We start from the raw sequence: 24,126 nt of genomic DNA on the forward strand, positions 1-24,126 counted from the left end.
ACTGGTGCATTGTAACAGGAAGTTTCTCCTCTCTAATCTCCCTTACTGACCTGAAATTGCTGAAGACCTGAGGCTTGTACCCATGCATACTACAAGGTCACCTTAAACACAACGGGAGGCTGCCTACAGTTTGAAGAAAATTTGTGAATAGTCTGCTTCGTTGGTGGCTTCTGTTATTTTATAGAAATTAAGTGAAATATGGAAAATTATGTTTGTAAAGGTTTATTATGGGGCATGTGTAGGGGTACATTTCAGAGCTTTGAGCTGATCTAAGCCACATGACTGTTTTAAAGTTAATGAGAAAGTCACAGCTAGAATGGCATGTGATAATCTGAAAATTTACCCCTTACTGCCTCTTTAGATTTTCTGTGTCATATGTTATGGTAATAAATGGTTCTCAGCATGAGGTTGATTGAAAGGGGTATTGCCACATGAAACAAAGAACTTGTCTTTTCTTCATGATCTCTGAATAATGTTATTAGCATATGCAGGGTCAGCTCTGAGCATCAGCAGCCTTTGTGACCAGGGAGCCTGGAATTACATCGGTGTGAGTGTACTTTCATAATTTGTCTTTTCAAGTTGTGTCTCTGAAAAGGAATCGAACAAATGTATGGTCTTCTTTCTGCATTACTGTTGACCACCTTTATTGTGGCTCTGCCATGGTAAGTTTCAAGGCCTGTACTTTTCAAATTATTATAAGAAGTCCTCAGTCTTGAAGAAGTCTAGAGAATATATCAAATGGAATGGAACAGCAGCTGAAGACTCTAGTCAGAAAGTTTTGTTGTATATACTGTATATGATATATATTACTAGTTTTAAACAGTTATTTTCAATACTAACGTCGCTCATCAAAGTAGGGAGGATTCAAGATTCATCCGCATGTGAGGGGAAAAAAAGGCACAGTTGAGGAGGTTCTTAATTTTTCTTGCTATTTCAAAAAGTTTAAAAAATAACCAAGATGAGTAAAATCGCCATCTCCAAAATAATACTGCTGTGTCATGGATTCTTTCTTTTGGTCTGCCAAGCTAGTTATATAGAGGTAAGAATACAGGTAAATTAATGAAGGGATAGTTTGATCAATTCTTTCTTTTACAATTTAGGAAGGATCTACTAATTTAATACACAGCAGAGAGGGTAGAAATAATGGAAGGTAATTGCAGGAGAGAAATTCTGGTTTTGGAACTAGAAAGGCCTATTTAAAAGTCTCTGGGTCTAACTACAGAGATTTTCAAGACATTATTCTAGAAAATCTGATTACGGAGATACTACAGATAAGAAGCAATATTTACCACTCTAGTTCTCTGAGGTCTTTTTAACTTAGTGCAGTGGTATTATTGCAATTGAAATATGTAAATAGTACAAGACCTGATTGTGGGGAATGTTCTCAGCATCCTATTTAAAACATCAATTTAAACAGCGGGGGGTTTGTTTTCCTGAAATCTACAGCTGCCTAAACCTTCAGCAGGCCCAGAATTTACTGGTGAATTCTAGGTGTATTTTGTTTTGTGACACTAATATTGGGCTTGCACTACCAATTAATTTGTGTTTCCATACAGCTATTCATTCAAAACTTTAAAGTGTTCTTAAAAAAAAAATCATTGTGGTGAATGAAGAGGCAAGTAAAGAAGTATTTTACATAGGAATAGGAATTTACTACTACAATAAAAGCCACTTAGAAATAAATTCAGTTACGTATTATCTAAGTATAGGAACCAGAAATTTGCTCTGACAGCTATGACTAATAATATTTGCTTTTAAGAAAAGTACTATGCCTAAAATGATAAAACATGGAGAAACTATCTTATTAGTAGAATTTTCACTTTTCTATCTAATGCAATCCTTCACCCCCATGAAAATAAAATAAAAAAAAAATCAATACAAAAATTTAATAAAATTTGAGGGCTTTTTTGTTAACAACTTAATGGTGTCATACCTATGACTTGCTCACCTGACTTCTCTTCCACAACCCTCCCTCTTTTACATATATGCTACACCTTTGAGATCGTATAGAAGGTCATATAGATTGCACTTTTATTTCTTATTAAGATTCAGAAGACTGTTGGTTTTCATCCTGAATAATATTGACCAGTGAAGTATTCCTGCTTTGGCGGCTTCATTATTTCTTAGTTTCATCTAGTTATTATAGTATGCTTGAATGAACATTGAGAAAACTGTCAGTTATAGCTTTGTAAAGCCATTAAAATATCACAGTCCTGCAATATATTCTCCAGTGTTCAATCTACCTCACCGGAGATCTCAGCGAAAGATACATTTTTGCTGTACAGACCTGTTATTCAATTTCAGTTTGTTAGGTGTGACGATATTACTCACAGCACCCTGGCTATAACAGTAATGTCAGGCATGTGTTCCTTCCTGTTTCTGCAGGTAACTTGTAATGGATCGCCAAACAGGTCACAGGTTATGGTGACACTGGTCTGTCCTACACTATGAAGAGTATGGGCTTTACCTTGGGTTTCCTTTCCCCTTCTAACTCATCTCAAGGAAACAGAAAAATATTTTTAGGATCCCTGAATGGTTTCTGTGACCGCACAAGGCATTACTTTGTTGCTTCAGAAGAAAAAGAATTAGTTTTTATTCAGAAAATGTTAAAACTAAAAAGTAAGATATAGTTATAAGTCCAGACAGGCAGTTACACATAGACAGGCCAGCTTTGGTATGAAAGCCATCTCATCAAGTTAGCACAGGTCTGTTCTTGGATTAATAAGTGCACTCAAGGCAATACATAAACTATATTGAGGATGATCTCCTCTCACTTTTATCTGCAATTTTAGTCATCTGGAAACACCTTCATACAGAAGATGAGCTAGAAGGCTGGAGAGATGTGCCCTAACTCTTCACAGAGTTTACTAGCCTAGAGTTTATTTGTTTCTGTGGCTTCCAGTTTGCATGGAAAGGAGGCAAGCTGAGCTTGCATCTCCATAGGACACAGATAAAGTCAACACGTTTCTAAAGAAGCATTCATTGTTTTCACATCTACTCAGCTGCAGAAATCCATTTTAGTAAATTAATTAATTTGTCTAAAATCTTCTGAGAATTGGGTATTGTCAAGTGTTGTATGGATTCCAAAGAAAATGAGAAAAGCTGGTTTCCAATGTTTCTCTAGACCCAATTAAATTTATTACAATACACATTCAGTTTTGATGAAACATCATAGCTCAGTGTAGCTGAATATGACAGCAATTCAGTAGTGTCTCATTTACCCTTATCCTGCAATTTACTGTGTTCAGGTAGACCTTTAACAAGTTGTAAACTTGACAATATACTTTAAAAAGCACTATTATTGACTTCAGACTAACCTTAATTTGATTTAATATTATTTTAATAACTATGATTTAACATATGCTTTTTTTGCTGATGAAAATCTCATGATGTTTTTAGCCAATAGACTTTAGTGAGCTTTCTTGAGTGCTAAATTAGAATGTCAAATGGCAGGAGATTAGAAGATCCATACAACTTTACAGTTTGGACTTTAAAACCTAGTTTAAAAAAAAAAACATGCTTCATTAATAAGTTCAGTCTTGTTAATACTGAAGGCACTAATCAAAAGTGCCTTATTAAAATGTATTTATGTACAAAAATAATAGCTGGAGTATTGCTGTCTATCAAATACACTACACTATTTCAAAAGTACTGTCCTCCTGTGTATTTCAGAAGCTTATAGAGACATAATTATCTCCCTGGGAAATAATACATTTTTCTCTCATTCTCTCTCTTTTTTCTTTCTTTCTTTCTTTCTTTTTTTTTTTTTTAAATTTCTGTTGTGTCAACTAGAGGCTTCTATTCCAAAAGTTAATACATAAGTACATTCATTTTGTAACACAAATTCATGGTAATGAGTGTTCCTGCTCTTGAATTTGTACTAACAATACCCTAACCCACAAACTTCAGGTTTTTGTTTTTCCAGTCTTCAAGATTTTTTGTTTGAATGTGTTTGGTCTTGGTTGTGTTATTACATTGTATTTAACAGCATGTTATTTAGAGCAGTATATAATAATCAATGCAATAAGAACCAAGATGAATATTGACCAAAAGGTCCAAATTCATTTTTTTTCTTTTTTTCCCCTGTCACCCATTTGTTTGGCTTGGGAAGAACAGATAAAATTTGATTTTAAAATATGAACTTGTTTCAGGATGGAAATCAAATTGTGTTTACTCTTCCCATCTTCATGTTGACTTCAACTGAACTTAAACATGTTAAAAGACATAGTTTGGTTCCCTGTGACCAGATTTAATAATTACATGGCCAAATCTTTCTTCTCTGCTGGACTCTTTTGTGTCCTTTATTTAACATGAAAATGTGAGGAAAACTTGAATTAGGTGAGACACCTTTGCTTTAGGGTTAGTTTTACCATCTCCTGACTGTCTTATCTGTGAAACCACAAAACCCCAGAGATTTTAAGCCAGTTATGCTTAATATATTGAGCAACCGCTCTGTCTTTGCAGAGTCCATGAAACTCCCTTTCTTCAGCTGCAAGCCCCATGTCCCCCTGCATTTTTCACTCACTAATCAGTTTCCTGGACTGTCCTTTCTCTGTCTTATTGGATTAAGAAAAGACTTATGCCAAACTACTTTGTGGTGAAATGTGATTTTCACAAGAATATTCCCTTTGGTCTTCAGGGCTTTAGTGGATACAGAAGGGCTACTATCACATCTTCAATAAACTTGTCTTTGAAACTATTGAGTTATGTCATGTGAATATTCCCTTGGGTCTTCAGGGTTTTAGTAGAAATAGAAGAGCTACTATCACATCTTTAATAAACCTGCTTTTGAAACTACTGAATTATCTCCTTTTCCAGTGTGCAATGGTGCTTATATGTGGAAAAAAATGCCTGGGTTGATGGGTTATCCTGAAGAATGGTTTTCATGTATAATCTAGCCAGCATGTACTCCCTTGGGTTTAGTGTCTGACAGTTTCCCTGGCTCTATGCTTGCTAGACCAATTTGTGTTCACTTGCTTTGCTTCAGGAACTGGTGACAGTACTCCACAAAGACCAGACAATCTTTAGTTTTCACACTTTGCTGGATCTGATTTAGGTTTAATTTATTCCCAATAAAACTTACTGAGGCACAGAATTTCTTATTTGTCCTTATATTTTAGTAATTCCACTGTTTCTTGCATTCACAGAGTACTTCATAATTCTTTTCAAATCAGTAAAAATCTCTCTAATATCTAAACATCACTGTCATTTTATTTTGCAACCATTTGTCTTAGTCCACTAGATGTCTGTTTTAAAGTTAGATGAATTGAGAAGAAATAGTGTCCTGGTTTTGGCTGGGATAGAGTTAATTGTCTTCCTAGTAGCTGGTATAGTGCTATGTTTTGGGTTCAGTATGAGAAGAATGTTGATAACACACTGATGTTTTCAGTTGCTGCTAGTAGTGTTTAGACTAAAGTCAAGGACTTTTCAGCTTCTCATGCCCAGCCAGCAAGAAGGCTGGAGGGGCACAAGAAGTTGGCACAGGACACAGCCAGGGCAGCTGACCCAAACTGGCCAATGGGGTATTCCATACCATATGACATCATGCCCAGTATATAAACTAGGGGGAGTGGGGCTGGGAGGAATCGCGGCTTGGGAACTAACTGGGCATCGGTCGGCGAGTGGTGAGCATTGCATTGTGCCTCACTTCTATATTCCAATCCTTTTATCATTATGATTTTCATTTTGTTATTGTTATTATTATCATTATTAGTTTCTTCTTCTCGGTTTTATTAAATTGTTCTTATCTCAACCCACGAGTTTTACTTTTTTTTTTTCCAATTCTCTCCCCCATCCCACTGAGGGAGGGAAGTGAGTGAGCGGCTGCGTGGTGCTTAGTTGCTGGCTGGGGTTAAACCACGACAAATAGGTATCATCATTATTTTTTTTCTTAGCTCTTGAACAGTCTTTTTATTTGGTATGGTCAACATATCCAACCACTCTGCTTCATGACCAGGAGCCATATTCCTAAGACATATGTTAAATGAAAGTTCATTTCATTTTCATATTGCATTTTCATGCTTAAAACTGTATTTTATTATATCAGGATACACTAATTCCTTAATTAAATATTGCATTTTAAATCAGCTGGTTTTATACTTTGCTGTTTTTATTATTATCACAGTCTCTGAGAAGATTTTTTTTTTTTAGGAAAAAAGTATCAGAGTTTTAATATTTTAAGAACTAATAAATCATCCATAGATTTGATCAACATAAATTTAGTTACTCATGAACCTTTTTATTCTCCCCTCAGGTTGCTTACTACTATTAAATTATTTAATTTTGATAACAATTGTACACATTTCCGTAATTCCATTCTTCTTGACTCTCTGTCTGCACAGCTTCCCAGACTTCTCCCTCTTACTGTGCATGTGCTGACATAATCACCATACAAGTAAATGTTTGGTAAGCACTACTATATTTCTGAAACTGAAAATCATTCAGGTTGGTATGCCCATTTTCCAGGATGTAAACTGCATTTGTGATTACCAGATTTTGAAATGGCATTTAAAAGAGTAAACAGATAAGGTAGGAATGCATATATAACATGCACTTATGGTTAATAAAATATAAGTTAGAATTAGTAACCTGTGTTCTTAGCTCATATGAGTTGTCCACAAAATGTTATTAATGACTGGAAACTATTATTATCAGACCAGTTTTGTAGAGATGGAGCTGTTATTGTGCAGATAGTTCTTTGGGCGTATTCACTGTTGACTTATAAAATTTTATGGACACTTAAAATCCTATAGGAATTTTTGTCTCCCCCAAGGATGAGTATACAAAGCCTCTTGATCCACACAGTCAAACAAAAGAACATGAATTTTACAAAAACTTAGTCATGTAGTTTTGACATTTCTCTTTCCTCCAAGCCAAGCACTAATGCAATCCCAAAGATCTGAAAAATAAAAAATAATATGAAAGAAACCATAGAACCCCATGCTCCAAGAAATCTGTGAATGCTGTCAATAAAAATATATATAAATACTGTCTACACATTTTTGGTGGGACATACTGTGTTGCTTATAAATCAGAGAAAATTGTAGGCATAGCCAACGGAGCTGTTAACTACCCATGAAGTTCCTGATTTAAAATCCCAATCATGGCAAAATTCAAAAGACATACCCTAGTCTTGTCATTAGAGGTCAACTTATACCATAGTCAAAGTTGAGTGTAAGTTAAAACAACGCTTCAATTCACGTTATTAGCTAGCTTATTTATAACAGTGGGGCCAGGTAGCACATGCAGGAGTATCAATATGGCAGCTCAGGCTTCAGTGAGAAGAAATATCCTTACTATTTCCATAATTTCACAGATGACTTTGGAAGTCTGTGAAGGCACAGTATTCAAACTAGCTAGTTTATTGCCAGTTCAGCTATTTCTAAATGAATTACAGTCACACATGGAGTAAATGAATATGAATCAGTACTATACAGTCTGCTAAAGAAGTGTCCTGTGCAGTATTTTGAAAGTATGATTAACAGATGTATATAGTTAGAGAGAATTATAAAACTTTTACTGTAGTCTTTGAGATGATTGATATTCCTAGAGACGAGTGAATAAGAGAAAAGGCTTTGATTCTTTACTCCAGAGCAGATGGATGGGAAAGATGATAAGAAAATTAAAATGAAAGGAAGGACAAAAAAATGTAAAATAAAAAAGAAGAAAAGTTGATCAAAGGAGATGAAGACAGAACAACTAGAAGTTTAAGAAATCTGCAGCATCCTGGAAAATGAAAAAGTCCCAGTCAGCACAGTTACCATATTTACTTTATTTGTTTGTTGAAGAAGCATCCAGGAAACCAGGTCAGGGAAGGTTGCAGGCTGCCTCAGAAGCCCACAGAACTCAAACAGACATTTCCTTTGTTCTATATTTTGGACCTGGATCTAACATGCATGTTTAAGAGTCCATTTCATCTAATTAATATTGGCACCAACATAAATTGCAGAGAGAACAGGGTGTATCCTCCCTTCGTGTTGATGGTCAGTTGTTCCTGCTCCCCCCGCCAAGTCTCTTCCATGCCTTTTATCAGTTTTCTGGGGCAGTGCTGATGGGTTCATTTTGAGCTAGTTCACCATGCCTTTTGCTTTGAGATCTACAGCCAGATGTGGGAGGAAGCAAGACCACTGCCTGTTTTGGCAGTCAATACTTGTTTATACTGCCCTAAAATGACTGTCAAACTATGGGGCTAAAAAAAGAGGGAGTTCTATTAGTATTAGTATTAGTATTATACAATCTTTACTATGAAAGTATAATTTTTAAATGATAATCAAATAAATTAAGAGGTCTAGCATGCACATGTAACAGCTGTTAAAACAATGCAATTCTATGAAAAACTTAAGGTACCAGTTAAAACAGATAAAGAAGGGACTTTTCTATTTCCAGTACCTCCTTCTGCTGAACAATAGTGCATTCACAAAGGAAAAATAGAGATAGCTTCCAATTAACCTTCAAGTATGTAGTCCTAGATAAAATCCATCTCATTAATTCAATCTAAATGTCAATAGAAGTACAGTTTTTGTACTGAATCCTATATCCAAAAGAAAAAAGAAAAAGAAAAAAAAACAACATAAAGGGTTGTAAATAGAGTCTAAGGATGACAGAGAGAAAAATGTAACTTCTGGGAGGAAAGGGGATGACATGCAGATGCACAGTTTTCTTACCTACTTCTGCGCCCATCCAAGGACTGCCTAGCAGGCTGCTTGCTTCTTGCTATGTCCACCCCTTTTCCTGGCAGTGGTCACCCTGTCATCTTTTTCCACCTCCCTTCTCTGTCCTTCCCTGGCCTCACTGCTGTGCTGTCTTGCCCCCACTCCTCAGCTCCAAACTTCCCTTTTAAGACACACAGGACTGAGGAAGACTCTGTCTGCCTGTTTTTAGTGCCTAAATATAAGAAACAAGAAAATTTTTGGACAGGATGACTAGTTAGGGTAGGGTTGCTTTAATTGCACTACAGAGCTCATCCCATCCCAGGCACTTGAATTCCTAGAGTCTTGTGGCTAGGGTAAGGACAGTAGAGAAAATGGCTGGTAGTGTAACAATACCGTCCTATGGTTCTGGCTGCATAAAAACTGAAACTTCTTAGTGACATCAATTCTTGAAAACAATCCACATGTCATGCAACTAGCAGTCAAAGCAGAATAACTATTTTTCAAGGCAGTTTACTTTTTAGTCAGACTTTGGAAACAGTCAACGAGCAAACAAACAGCCTAGCTAAATGTTACTCCGGTGTGACCAGAAATAAACAAAATTCTGCCTTAGCATATGTGTTTCAAGTGAAATGATAAAGAAGAAAGAAAATTGCTAGGGAGTTTTCTGTTCTGTTATTAAGATGGTACTTTTAATTGCATTTCTGTAACGTTTGTTTCTTTTCTGATTTATTAATTGTCTGGTAAAGGAAACTTGCTAGCACAAAACAACATACAAGCACCTACATTATTAGTGATTTTTTAAAGTAACACTTGGGAATACATCACTGGCTTCATACAAAATATAACTGATGTAGGGAGAGCTTTTCCTCTCCTTTCCTTAAAGTTTTAGACTACCTTTTAAATGTATTTATTACTTAATGATTGTCATAAAGACACTTATTTGCACAGCTGGGATAATGTCTCTTCACAGGGACCCAGAGTGATATATTCTGCAATTGCAACTAATCTATTTTATCTAAGTGTTTGTTCTCAGAGGCCAATGTCTGTCTGGAAAGTTCTTGTGTGTTAGAATGAACGTTATTTCTTTCAGTGGTTTCTATTTATCACTGTGCTGTGGGACACTACTGGCAATTTAGAAAAGAATAATGCCCTCCAGGTTAGAGACCAACAGCAGGAGCTGCTCCCATAAAGACAAATGTACTAAAGATTTATCTGTTTACCTATGTAATTTTTCCCTCTTTAAGATACCGAGGGATTTTTGTGCATCATTTGCTACTGATTTGTAAGAGGTTGTTGTCTAAAGTGAAGAAACATAGCACCTTAGCCTTCTCTTACCAAAGATTCCTCATCTTTTAGACAGTTTGAAGAGAACAGAAATTATTTTATAGTGAAATATATTTGCAGAGCTCTTAATGAAGCTACTAAAACATATAATTACCTTAGTAATCCTGAGTACATTAATGGTTTGATTCTCTGTAGAACTGGAGGGGCAGGGAGGGGGAAGCAGCTGTCATGTTTCCAGGAGCTATTCCCACGTAGTAAAGATAGGCTGTGCATTTAAAACTTCCACTTACAGAAAGTAATGATAAAAGTTTAACAATTAATGCTGTGTTGAATTGATAAGTTCATTAAAGACTTAATTTGTTTTTGTATACTAAGCTGGTTTATGGAATCCTCATTAAATCTAATGACAGGTTGTTTTCAGCATATTTGTTGTTAAAAAAAACCCAAATGACTTTAAGAAATATTGATATCAGTTTTAAAATTAAAAAACATAGGAGTAACATCATCAATTGTAGATTTTAATTTGTTGGCACTGGCAGAAACATCGCATGCAAAGAAACTGTAAAAATTGACCTTAGGTATCACATTTTACATGCGTAGTTTTATATATAGACTTGTATGTGTGTGTGGGGGGGTATATATGTAAAATTATATGTAAAATGCAAATAGATTTTACAAGGATAAATAAAGGTATCATAGATATCTGCTTAACTGGTGGCATGAGTATTTTTATGGGAGACATATTTCTGGGTGATGATTTTGGGCCCCAGATTCTGACATATGGCAAATACACCTGGTCAGTGTCCCGTGAGATGTTACTGGAAAGTGAAATTAAGAACTTACGAAATAAACCAAAACGCTTGGCTTTTTTCATCAGTCCTTAAGCAGTGCATTATGGTCTTTCTGAAAGAGCTTTGGGTTGTTTAAAAGTTGCTACTCATCTGTGTTTTTCTAGTGACTGAGTAAAGAATATGGGTCTGTCCCTCTTTCAAAAGTCTGCTTCTAGAAGAAGGTTCAACTAGTTTCTCATATCCAAAATCTTCTTGCCAAAAAAAGGAAAAACTATCTAAAGTAATATTTGGAAGGGTGAGTGAAAATGAACAGGCTAGATAACTGGGGATGGAGTAAAGGGGAACTTTGTCAGGACACGGTTGTCATCACACTGAGAAACAGCCAGCATACTACAATTACAGAAAACGTATCTATTTTTCAGGTTTTACACAACAACCAAATTTAGACTGTTTCTAAAATGAGTCTGGAAAACAAACTTCATGGATTTTCTCCCTGCAGGTAAGTAAGGGGAGAATGAGATTTTTAAAAAGCCAGGTTTTGCTTTTTCTTGAACCTTTTGCACCTATGCAATCTGATGAAAATCAACATGGTTACACATCTGTTACATAGTTCTGAATGTGGTCCTAAACTCATACAACTTTGACAGTCAGTGGTTGCTTGGTTATTTGCCCCTAGTAGCTTATATTAGAATTGCTTTTCTGATTCAAAATCAAAGGCCTTAACCCAATCAAATCTTCTAAAATCTGTGTGAATGACTGTATCAAGTACCAAACAACAAATGGTTTATTAAATTTTATGTTCTTTTGCATAATATTCCCTAACCTAGAGCACTTAATATTTTTTCCAGTGCAATGACTTAATTGATTTTATATCACTGTATTCTGTTGAATGATTTATGTTTAATTTCTTGCTGTCCAATTAACAGTATAATACATTGTAGTTCATCAGGGATACTACATCTTGAGCAGTGTTATCTCTTCTGACGGTGAGAGACAGTATTCATCAAGCCAGCTTTATACTGATTCAATCCTCAACATTTGACATCCCATTTGTAAGCCTCCAAATTCCCTTTGCAATTTTTTATTTTATTCCAAGTGGTCCAAATACTATACATTGTGGTTTAACCCCAGACAGCAACTATGCCCCACACAGCCACTGGCTCACTCCCCCCACAGGGGGATGGGGGACAGAATCAGAAAAGTGAGAAAAATCATGGGCTGAGATAAAGACAGTTTAATAGGGAAAGCAAAAGCCATGCACACAAGCAAAGCAAAACAAGAATTCGTTCACCACTTCCCATGGGCAAGCAGGTGTTCAGCCATCTCCAGGAAAGCAGGGCTCCATCACGCGTAACCCTTACTTGGGAAGGCAAATGCTGTAGCTCTGAACATCAACCCTTCTTTCTTCTTCCCCCAGGTTTATACACTGAGCATGACGTCATATGGTCTGGGATACCCCTTGGGTCAGTTGGGGTCAGCTGTCCCAGCTGTGTCCCCTCCCAACTTCTTGTGCCCCCCCAGCCTACTCGCTGGTGGAGTGTTGGGAGAAGCAGAAAAGGCCTTGGCTCTGTGTAAGCACTGGTCAGCAATAACAAAAACATCTCGGCATTATCAACACTGTTTTCAGCATAAATACAAAACATAGCCCAATACCAGGTACGATGAAGAAAATTAACTCTATCTCAGCCCAAACCAGCACATATATCATCTTTATTTGGATTACAGAATTCAAGAAAACAAAAAAAAAACCACAGGTAGAGGGCAAACATAGGCACATCTACTGATGAAATTAAAAACTACATGAAAACACTATTAATTTGGTTTTGGAAAGCAAAGTGAGGAAAGCATAATATGATACAAAGAGGACACTTTGGATTCTATTAACTTCCCAAAGGGCTTCTTACCGCTATTAAAAGATTAAAAAAAAAGGGGTGTGATGGTGATGGACTGGGAGGCTAAGCTGATACTGCAGAGGATTAAGAGACCTGTAGGAGGCATGGCAGAAGAAAGGATGATATTTTCTTTTAAATTAAAAGAATTTCACATGACTTTCAGTGAAATAAGATTATAGACACTGTCCTCAGGATTCTGCTGGTTTTCGTATTGAGGTTACATTTCAAACTTGAATATTTTGGGGGAAGAAGAGAAGGATGTTCACACTGTCTTCCAGGGAAAGGAGTGATCTGAAACTACAATTAAGGGAAAAATCTGGAAAATAAGAATATTTTAGACAAGAGAGAGTAAATGCTGAAATGAAGAGGGATAGAAAGACAATACAGACAACTGGGAACTTTTTTGTGACAGTGTAATGAACTATCATTTGCTTTAAATAATAAATAGTTCCACAAACACTGGAACTAATAGAGTTGTGTTTCCAAATGATTTGTGTTTCATTGAATGGCTTTTTAAATGAAGTAAACTAAGCCTGCAGCATGTTTCCTGTCCTTATTAAACACTAGAGAACTCATAAGAGGAGGGAAAGAGAGAAGAAGAATGAAAGTGAGATGATGTCTAATAAAGCTCAAACTTTGATTGAAGCTTTTCCAAGAATTAAAGCATTTATAACCTCTCTCTCCTATCTACACCCTTCAAGACAAGAATGTGTTTTTTCAGTAATAGTTCAGCTCATACTCTGGTCTTTCCCTCAGTGTAGGTATCACTGTAGCCTCTTTCCTGCCCCTAGTTTCACAAAACTTGTAAGAATGTAACATCTGAAAACTCTGTTTTTCTGTCATATTTGATAGAAATCGGCCAGCCAGTTCAAAAGTGCTGGAGGAGCAGGGACTGCCATACTCTCACAACTACACTGACACATGAACAACCTGACTTGCATGAACTTTTTATTCAAGAAAGAAGGGGGGGAAAAAGGAAAGAAAACAGAAATTATCCTTTAGGTAAGTTTCACTAATTTGTTCATTGTTTTCCTTCCATTTTTTTTGTTATGAAAACTGAAAGAAAACTCTTGGTTTTGTGTTACTTAGTCCTGGTTTATAATGTTTCCTTCTGGTGGTCTGGGCACAGAGATTTCATTTTGAATCTGTTTAGCAAAGCATGAAGTTGCATCCCTGGCCAGCCAGTTGCCTGGTTTGTGCTGCTCTTCCATTCTGTCTTACCGGGCTGCCTTGCTACAAGTAAAAATAATTCCCTGTACTGGACCCATGATGTATCAAAGCATTACTTCTGACAAAGACATCTGCACATCCTAGGAGCCAGAATTTTCAGAGTGCATCTTGGGAGTAGCAGTCTAACTAGAAAGCTTGCTCCTCAGGGAGCTTCCCACGCTGAAGAAGTAGCTTTCATCACATAACATACCCCAGTAGAAAATGAAATTTAATGCTAGGCTATTGGAGATCAGTTCAATTTAATAAAAAGATAGTAGATGCAGGGGTACTTGGCACAGAAAAGAGTTCTTCTCACAAGTATTATGCACACTCAGGCAGTGCACAACGGTAGATGTAAGCCCTTCAGTTGAAGTGGTTGCAGGAGGACAGGGCATCACAGTGGCATTCTTCCAGCCAGATGATGACTCTGGAAGTCCCTCCAGCAAATCTGACCCCTGCAGGGGAATCACTGTGCATAAGGTCCATAAGGACATTTCAGGCTTCGTGGCCATTGACGCTACTGTTTCCACATGACCTTGACACTCAGATTCATTCTCTTTCCATTTTCAAACCCCAGCCCCCTGCCTTCCTCCTGAAACAATTTTCCCTTCTGCCCTCCCACTCCCCCTCGTTCCACTAGGCAATCAGGAGACATCTCCCTCTGTTGCCATAACAACAGACAGCAACCTGGCCCTGGCTGGACACTCCTGCCCTTTTCCTTAAAAATTCAACCTCATGTAAAACCATGTGTGTCTCGTTCTCTCACCGAAATCCTTTTCCCTCTGGCTTTAATAGGAGAGACTCACTCTGCTCGTTGTGTGGCCACTGTCCTCTCTTATCCCCTCTCAAAACAGTTTTCACTCCACAAAGAAACACAGATTTGATGCTTAATTATCCCCTACTGAGTTTCCTGTATAATGTACTCAGAAAGGCATGCCACTTTGCAAGCTTCACTGTACAAGTACGTTTATCTTTGCCATCCTGGTGCTCCTCTCTGCAATCACCGCACTGCAGCCGTACCACCTGAACCAGTTGCGGACTGATAGGGAAGCACAGCTCTGCCCAGACAAAAGGATAAGGAAACATGGAGAGCTGTGCCACAGAGCCATCGTATCAGATAGCAGTAACAAAACCTTCCTCTTTCCTCAACTAATCCATCAAACTAAAAGAGAGCAGTTTGGTCATGCTTTTCCTCCCATTGACACTGAGCATATCATATAGTTCTGCAAAACGTCTGTGCTGTTTCATTTTGAGTCTTGTTTTACTGCGCGAAAGTTTCTCACCTGAACACCAATTTAGACTCAAGTCTGTAGGGCTGTATAAGAGTATTTGATTTTAGTTTATTCTAATCTTGTACCTTAATGTAAATGTCATTCTGGCACATATGATTTAGACATTATTTGGACTTCCAGGTCAATTTCTGTTTCTGGAACCAAATCTTGTCAAAATGCAGATGGGAGAAGTTATCTTTGGCTTCACCCAACCTGTCCTTTTACAGTGTACCTGGCTTTGTCCTGACAGCCAAATTTCTGGAAGCCCACAGTGTTTTGGCCTTGGAGCACTTATCACAGCATAGTGAGTATGAGCTAGCTGGAACAGCAGCCAGATAATGTCAGTATCACAGAGCCCTCTTTTTCCTCACAATTTGGACAGCAAGCATTTCAGAAACTCTCTAATGTGCCAGGGCCCAGATATTATTGGCATGGAGTTTAGTTCCTTATAGTATCTACCTGTTGCCTCAGATACAGCATCTCTAGACCAGAGAGGCGTGGATAGAGAAGGAGCAGCAGAAACATTATTCCCTTTGGTTGGAACTGTTTGCCAATTTTATATTGACATTGCTAGATCCATGAATCTTTGGAGAAGACTTTCATATAATTCATTGTCCTCTGCTACACCTCCATCTTGTAGGAAATGGTCTCTGTAGGTAAATAGCATCTGATTAGTAGCTGTACAGATGCCAGCCCAGATACAGCTGTCTGTTCAGTGAGAGCATACTTCCAAAAGGTGTTAAGAAATGTGTCCTATGCTTTCTTTATAAATCCATTAAAGATTGAAAGTCACAGAAACACATTTCATCAGCACTATCTCTCCAGTGGAAGATTAAGCTCCAGGCAGTTCTCCACCTCCGCACTGTACTTTTTGGATGAAGAAGACCACATCCATAATGATTGTTACTGGGTGATGGGAGCTGACACAGGGGAATGCTGTATAAAATAACAAGTCACCCTACTCCAAGGCCATGATAATCACAAACCTCAAGGAATTGTTGAAGAACCAGTGGCCTTAGGAGGATCTAAAAGTACAAAAGAGAGAAAGGGGTGTTGTTCACAATGTGTATCTAGGAACTGAGAAATGGCAGTGCGAGTTTCTTGTTAGCCCAACTTGAAATAAGGGTTGAATTCCCAAGTCTTGATGGCAGAACTTCAGATCATCTGTTTAAGCAGAAATCATATGAGAGAAGGAAACATGCATGAGAGAGGTAGGTACCTAGCTCACATAATTATCAGACAATTATTCTGTTCAACCACAGTGCCCTGGTGGGATATCCATTTTGTTTTCAGGGATTGTAAGGACTTAGAAGACAGCAGAAAATAGTTTGTTGAAGAGGCTTTTATGCAACTAAATAAAGGTAATTTTTTTTTTACTTTGTGTCCATCAGTTTGCTGAGCATTTCACACTCACAGCCCTCTTACTCATCTTCCCAGCTAACAGTTTTTGTAACATTAGAAACATTAATTTCTAAAACTCTGGCATTAACATTACTCTGCATTAGTGGAGTAGCATCTGATAGTGTTAGAATAAGGCAAAAATCTCAGTGCTATGGCAGGCTACTAGGGAGCATGCTATGGGGTCTCTAGAGGGATTAGTTTGGAAACCTCAAAGTGACTTCTGTGCTACTCAGGGCTATATCAAAAGAAGAGGCCTCTGAGTCAAAACATTTCTGTCCCCCAAAATGGGTCTGACAGCCCTGCTTCATTCAGCATCTAAGTCCTAAGCGTTGTTAACATGAGCTTCTGTTGTTGGTAATAATATTTAACAGGGCTTCTTTCAGAGCTTCTCCAAACCTATCATGTCTGGTTCTCACTGAATCATCTATGACTACTACTCTACCTCAAGGTCTCCAACTTCAGTTTTAGAAAAATGAAATGTGATTGTTGCACCATTTTTACTTCACAATAGGAAGGAGAGTTCATCTGATGTTTCAGTACATTAATAATGTAGAACTGGTAGCAAGGAGCAGAAAAGAAGGCACAAAGGCTTAATCTGAGAAAACAGACAGGTAAAGTGCAAATAAAACTGGGTAAATAGGCGTTTTTTTCTATTCTTCTTGTATTGATTGAGTGAGCAAACAAAACTCTAGGAAGAAATTGTGTGGATTGAACCAAACCATGATTTTTTTTAATAATAATAATAACAATAATAATAATAATAATAATAGTAGTAGTAGTAGTAGTAGTAGTAGCAGTAGCAGTAGCAGCAGCAGCAGTAGTAGTAGTATTAGTAGTTTCAGTGCAAAAGGTATAATGTTTTTTTCCAAACTGCAATATTCTACTTTTAAGATAAATAAAAATTTCCATTAATAAAAAAAGAGCCTTTGAAACAGATTACAACTGCTTTCAGCAAATGTCAAAACAAAATTATCTCACATCTTTTCATCCAAAAATAAACTGTGGCAATTTGTTCATCACTTGTCATCTCAACTGACAAAGGAAATTTGCAAACCTGCACTTGGACAAAATGATACAAAATACTTTGTTCTAGTATTACGCATAGCAAGAAAGTAGAGACAAGGAAAAGGGCTATGAACAGCTCCAATCTGCTTTACTTGTCTGCACTTGCTTTGGGTTTTCAGTCATGGATGACATAAATTTTCCGATTACTGTTAATATATACCATGTCTCATACCACACTCATCAACAGTTCATTGAGTTGACTGGCCTCCAACGTACCTGTCACACATCACAATTAACTACAGTCACTGTCACAAACAATTTAGTAGATACACATCTGTGCTCAGTCAGTCAGTCCCAGCTGTGAAGTGCATATGTCTCATTTGATGAATCCAGCTCAACAACAAGGTTCTTGAAAAAGTGTTAAATACTGTGACCTGAACCAAATACAACAATGTTTAATCTGTTTATGAGCGGATTGAATTTACATGCCTTCTGCATTCTTACAGACTTCAGAGATGCACCTCAGTGCCACTGTGAGATTCTGTTTCTTTGAAAGCTGTCCCTTGTCCAGAAAAAAAATTACAATTGAAAAGATTCTCCTAGAATGCAGAGGAATAAACAATAGATCTGCTAATTATTACCACCGGTATGGTAGACTTAACACATGGTTGCATAGGGAGAATACCGAAGTATGTACACACTTGACTGTCTGCATTCTTGCTATATTTAATGTTTGTGCTGAGCTCCAGACAATGATTCTAGCAGGAATTAATATTTTAAATAAAGTGTGGTGATCCATAAATTTGAACTAACCAGTCTTCTAAATAACTAGAAATCCATGTTCATTCAGTAGCTGACATAAAGTAGATTCTAAACTACTGCCAATATTCCAATACATGACTAAGGAAATATTTTTATTTCTAAAAACCAAAGCCTTGAAATCTTGCATGATGTATTAGTAGATCAAGATTTTAAGAGCATAGAGGGAAATGTGTCAGATCTGGAAAATGTATATCTGTGTTTAAAAAGTATTTTTCTTAAAATACCCCTAAGAATTGTTCCTACTGTAGGCAATTCACTCAGAGGCTGTTCTTTTGTTTTATAAGCATGCTTGACATTTCAATTCCTTTTTTTTGTGTGTGTGTGTTATGATGTCATACAGACCTGTGTAAAAATTGCCAAATGAAAATGGTAGTATTTCATAATTCAGTTGTCCAAGTAAAAGCAATTACGCAAGTCACAAGACAATGGGAAGTTAGACTCTGTAAATGCCTGCCTGAAATGAAAAGCACAGTGTGATACTCAAAGAGATTATATTTACTGTTACTGAAATTTTCAGAACAATTTTTTATAGGACAAAACCAACTGTCATCAGATTCTCTAGTCGTACTGGTCAGTAAATCCAACACACTTTCTCAGTGAGAGTTTTTAGAAAGCCAGACCGTGACTACATTACTTCAAATGGCATCCAGTAAAATCTGATGCTTTCTTTTAGCTCTGAATATCCACTCTCCCCAGTCTCAAATGCTGGACTTGTGGAAATAAAAGCTAGTGCCATATTTAAAGGTTTCCCACTTTCTGGAGTAAAGTAAAGGAGAGTTGGGAAAAAGCAGAGGGGTTGCTGGCTGCCATAGACTGGAATGATGTTAGTTCTGGGGAAATCTTGTATGAACCTTCACTCTCCAAGCTGACTTACTGCTTTTTGGTTAAAGCAACCGAGGAATAGGATGCTGCTTTATATGGTTATGGCACCTACCCTGTAGAACAAAGATATATGGACAGATCTAGCAAAGCTGTTGTCAGCAAGTGTGCAAGGAAATGAGGTCAGTGTAGATATTCTTCACGTGGTGAGTATTCCTTCTTGGTTCAGACTAACTGGTGAAACAGGAACTTGGTTTCATGAGTCTGAAGTCACTGAGTTTCACCTCACTGAAATCTGCCCAGAAAAAGCATATGTGTAACTCATGGTGCCACCCTGGGGCTACTGAAGTCAAGGAACAGTGATTTCTCTATCTTGTCTAATAAATGGATGGATTCATATCTACCACTGTGTGAGAGCAGTGTGTGCTGGTGAGAAAATAACGTGTAGGTGTGGGTGACCAGTACATACAGGTGCTTTTCTGCTACAGAGGCTAAGTGCTCATCTGCTGTAGCCTGCCTCTGCTAAAGCACACGATTTTATTGCCTCTACCTGATTACACAGAAAACATGCTTCCTTCTTCCACTCCAAAAATGGACTTAAAGAACGAGTGGAAAGCTCTAATAAAAACATATACAAACACATGTAGGGAAAAGCTAAATCAAAGGGATCCTCATGCCTTGTGAATCTAATGAAGACTTCTGCAGAAGCTGTCTCTCAGGCATACTTATATTCACTTGTTAAGGGAAGGAGAGACATATAAAGTTTGGTAAAGCTTTCACACATCACAAAGTTGTTTACCTCATGTTTTCTTTTTCTAGATCCTCAAATGCATTGCACTTTTCCTACGAGATTCAGTATACCCATGATTTCTTGGTTGGTGGATCTTCTCTCTTAGAGCATGCAACCATAGAATGAAAAATTCACCATGTGAAATAAATGATTGCTCACGTAATTCAAATAGTATATTGCAAATATAACACTCCCTGTTAGCTGGGATTTCATAGCGGACCAAAATAGGTTTTTAAAAACTGCTAGATAACCATTTGATAGAAACACCTTAAACTGTTCATGGGAAGTTTCCAACAGAGAAACAGGCCATAATTCTTAGCAGATTGTCAAGATTAAATACTACATCAATGTTTTGTGTGAAAAGCATCAGTAGAAGGAAAGTATAACAAAACTAAATTACAGGAATGCTAGCCCCACATGTACCAAACATGCTACCTACAGTGGATCAAAGATAATTAATTGTATAGCACCTTTTATTCATTTTTATTTACAAAAACTTTCCAAATGCTTAGTAAGGTATGTTTAAGTGGGCCTACCAAGTAGCTTATGAATTGTTAAAGAACACTTGGCCATCCATCAAGTTGTTTATAACCTGTTCTAAAGTCACAGTTTTAAAACGTATAAATCCATGTGTTGGTCTTCTATGCCATACATATGTAGAATAGGCAATGCTACTGTCAGAGAATTTAAGATGAAGCAGTTCATCTGTTGTTCATCAGAAAGTTGTTAATTTCACCAATATGAAAAAGTAGAATAATCCAAGATTTTCTGAATTCTAGGTAGTAAGTGCTGAGAGAGAAGAGTGTGCCCCCTATTTATCCCCTTCATTTGCTTTAGTTCTCCCTGAACATGCTTCAAAACAGTATTACAGGTTCATCGACATGGGATATTTGCTATTGCAGATTTACTTGCTGTTACTGATCTCATTTAAAAGATGGTGCTTCTGCTTGTACTATATCAAAGAAGCAGGAGTCACTGTGGTGGTTTGGTTTTGAAATCTTTCCAAACTTAGCATGGTATAGAAGGCTATGGCAAACTTAAGATTTTCAACTCCTCTGTTTCTTCTCAGAATGAAATGTATTCAATTTTTTAGGGGTATCTTAAAGGAATTAAAAACCACTGAAAAGCATACAGCTTTGTATTTTTTCCTATTTAAGTTACAAGTATTACTTCAAAATTAGAACTGTAGAACAGAAGAGACTAAAGTAACAGTTAAATTTTCTTAATTGGCCTCATTCAGTACAAACTGAGACATATAAAATGTAAATGCCATCATAGATCAGGATAAAGTTCTGTGATCTGACATTCTATCTACTGTATTCATTTCTACTGTACGCATGTATAGAATGCATATTGGTTTTGCTCTTAAAAGAGTACTTCATTCTCTCGATGCAAATGCATATTTTTCATTGGAAAAAATAAATACAGCAGTGTTACTGAGATCTTATCTTTAGTTCCATAACCTCATTGTAAGTTGGCACTGTTCAAAAGACCCAGCGTAAACTGGGGACAGAAGAAAGAAAAAATTGTATTAGCAGATATCAAAATATAAACTCCTGAAGCACTCATAACCACTAACCTTGATTTGCATGCTATTGAATATCACAAAGAAATTCTGTTGGTCACAACTTGCCTGCCAGTCGTAAAGAGCTGTCATATCTAATAAACTTCTCATGCAATTTTGTATTAGTTAATGATATCAATAATTGCAGTTCAAAGGAGTTTACTGAAATGAGAGACATACAATTGCTCCATCTGTTCCACAAAGGACAGGGAACATTTTGTTGATTTTATAGCATAGATACAGCCCATGAGATCAAGTACTGTGTCACTATCATTGAGGCCATAATAATGATGGATGGTGCATTTCTGGGGTTTACAAACCATGCTCGAATTCTGAGGTCAAGGTCAAAGATTCTGGGACTTCAGTCACCTGAGAGCTGCAATATATACACAAAATTACATACAAAATTGAAATGATATTATAAATTGGAATAAGAGTTCATGCCCATAAATTTATTATTAGCATAAATCCAGTTCACACTATATTATGCCTTTAACTCATTTTGCACAACATCATACTGCCATTAGACATGATGAAAAGTAAATATCAGAAAGGAAGGCTGCACAGTCCAGCTGGAGTAACTCTATTAGGGTTGAAAGTTGCTGCAAAACTGCAAAGATCTATTTATTAATTAAAAGCAAAGACTGGAAAACTCTTCTCTGCAACAATAATAGTACCTAGACATAATATTAGAGTAATCATTATGAGATAGTTAAGCAGAGTAACTTACTGAAATTAAACTGTCAATTAGCTCATAAAACCTATTTTCCTAGAACAAATCAATCCAGTGGAAAAAAATTGAAAGAATGTTCTAAATAGAAGGAGGTTTTATTACAGATTTTAAAGGAAATTAAATGTCGGTACCTCATACATCAGCATTCACTCTACCTTCTTATGTATACAGTGCAAGGCATATTTATTGTGCAAACCTATATGCAAAACATAGATAACAATTAAAGGTATCAGATTAATCCATGAGTTCTTGAAAACTGCCCCTCTCCAAATGCTGATATTTGAATTAGTAGATCAAACTTTTACCACAGACTAAATGGTTTTTCCCATTACTCTTGCATTATACTTGTGAGAATTAGCAATGTTACCTCCTACTTTTTTGTGAAATTTTGCTTTTATGTTCTCCCAGGTATAAATGTTCAGCATCTGAAGATTTACAAAATTACTCAGAAAGTATCTAAAACCAGAAATGCTCCCGGGTACAGAACTGTCCTTTTAAATGTTAGCATCTTCTCCTAAAAATTTTTGAAAACTTTGCCTTGAGGAGACATTGACTGAGGCAAGCAAGCAATTCTGACTCAATGCTTTTGTAAAAGGATGGGCCAGGACAGGGGAAGAAATCCCTCAGGGCTTTTGCCTGGAGATAAGAGACCAGAACTCATTGTCATGGCTAAATAGAAAGCAACAGCATAAATGTTTAGATCTTGGGGCACCAGGTTATGAATAATTTCCATTTCTGGACAGCTTTGCTTACCACTGTTATATAAGGAACAGAAATCCAACAAATTTATGGTGTGGGTATTTATACAACAGTTAGCTGATTAACTGCTTAAATGGGGTATGATACAGGGAAGCTTCCAGTGAGCCCATTTAAGACAGGAAAGAAATGAAAAAGTATTTTTAGTTTTGTATATGGGCTCCCAACTAGTTAAGAAAGAATATCTATCTGTATTGCTGCAATGTTTTTTATTTTTGTTATGTTTTTCTGGACAATAGTGTCTTTTTAATGTATTTGGGGCATATGTTGCATGGATGGGAGACAGAAAGCTAGGTCCTCGCTGATATGCTGCTGAATGTTATTCTTACATTGTGCTCAGTAAGGTGGATTTTTTGTGTTTCGTTGGGGGTGGGAGGGGCATTAGGTTTTTCTGTGGTATTTTTCATATCAGACCATTGCACTGTGAAAAACATCTGCGTGTTTTGGGGGCCTGAACACATACCTCTACACTAACAGGTCCATCTTCTGTTTCTCTCTAGCAAGGTCTTCAGGGGCTGTATTTTGCAGCATGAAACAATTTATTCTGTTTGTGATTCTCAATCTTTCAGGAAAATTTGTATTGGAAATGAGCAGGGAATACTCTTTTTCTTCTTTCAGTGATGCCCTGAGGAATATAAATTTGTTACAATAACTCCTGATTCCAGTTCTGTTTCTCAGATGGTTTATCCAGTGTTTCAGATAATATCAGATGCAAATGCTCTCAAAATAAAGTTAAGCTATTGTTTTTTATAATTCTTGGATGCATTGAAGAAAGAACAGGTCCAAAGATAGATGACAGAAGTTTAACAGAACTATACTATAGGCTAAACTGCTGGAAATAAATGTGCAAACTGTACAATTATTGAACAATTAACTTTTTGGACTGCATTGTGATCTACCCTCAGGGTAAAATAGACCAAAACACCTGTTAAATAGCATAAAATCTAATTTTACTTAATGGCCTTTATTTCCCTAATTTGCTTAGTTCTTGGGAAAAGCTGCGATCAGGAAAAATATTTTATTCCCACTGTGGAATGAAGTGCCAATTTGTTCCAGTTCCCTTCAGTGTGTATATTGTACTTATGCACAAAGTGAAATTCATTTGCAGATGAACTGTATAGCTCCAGGAATTTGTTAC

Source organism: Aquila chrysaetos, chromosome 1 (assembly GCF_900496995.4).
Source record: "Aquila chrysaetos chrysaetos chromosome 1, bAquChr1.4, whole genome shotgun sequence".
NCBI classification, from domain to species: domain Eukaryota; kingdom Metazoa; phylum Chordata; class Aves; order Accipitriformes; family Accipitridae; genus Aquila; species Aquila chrysaetos.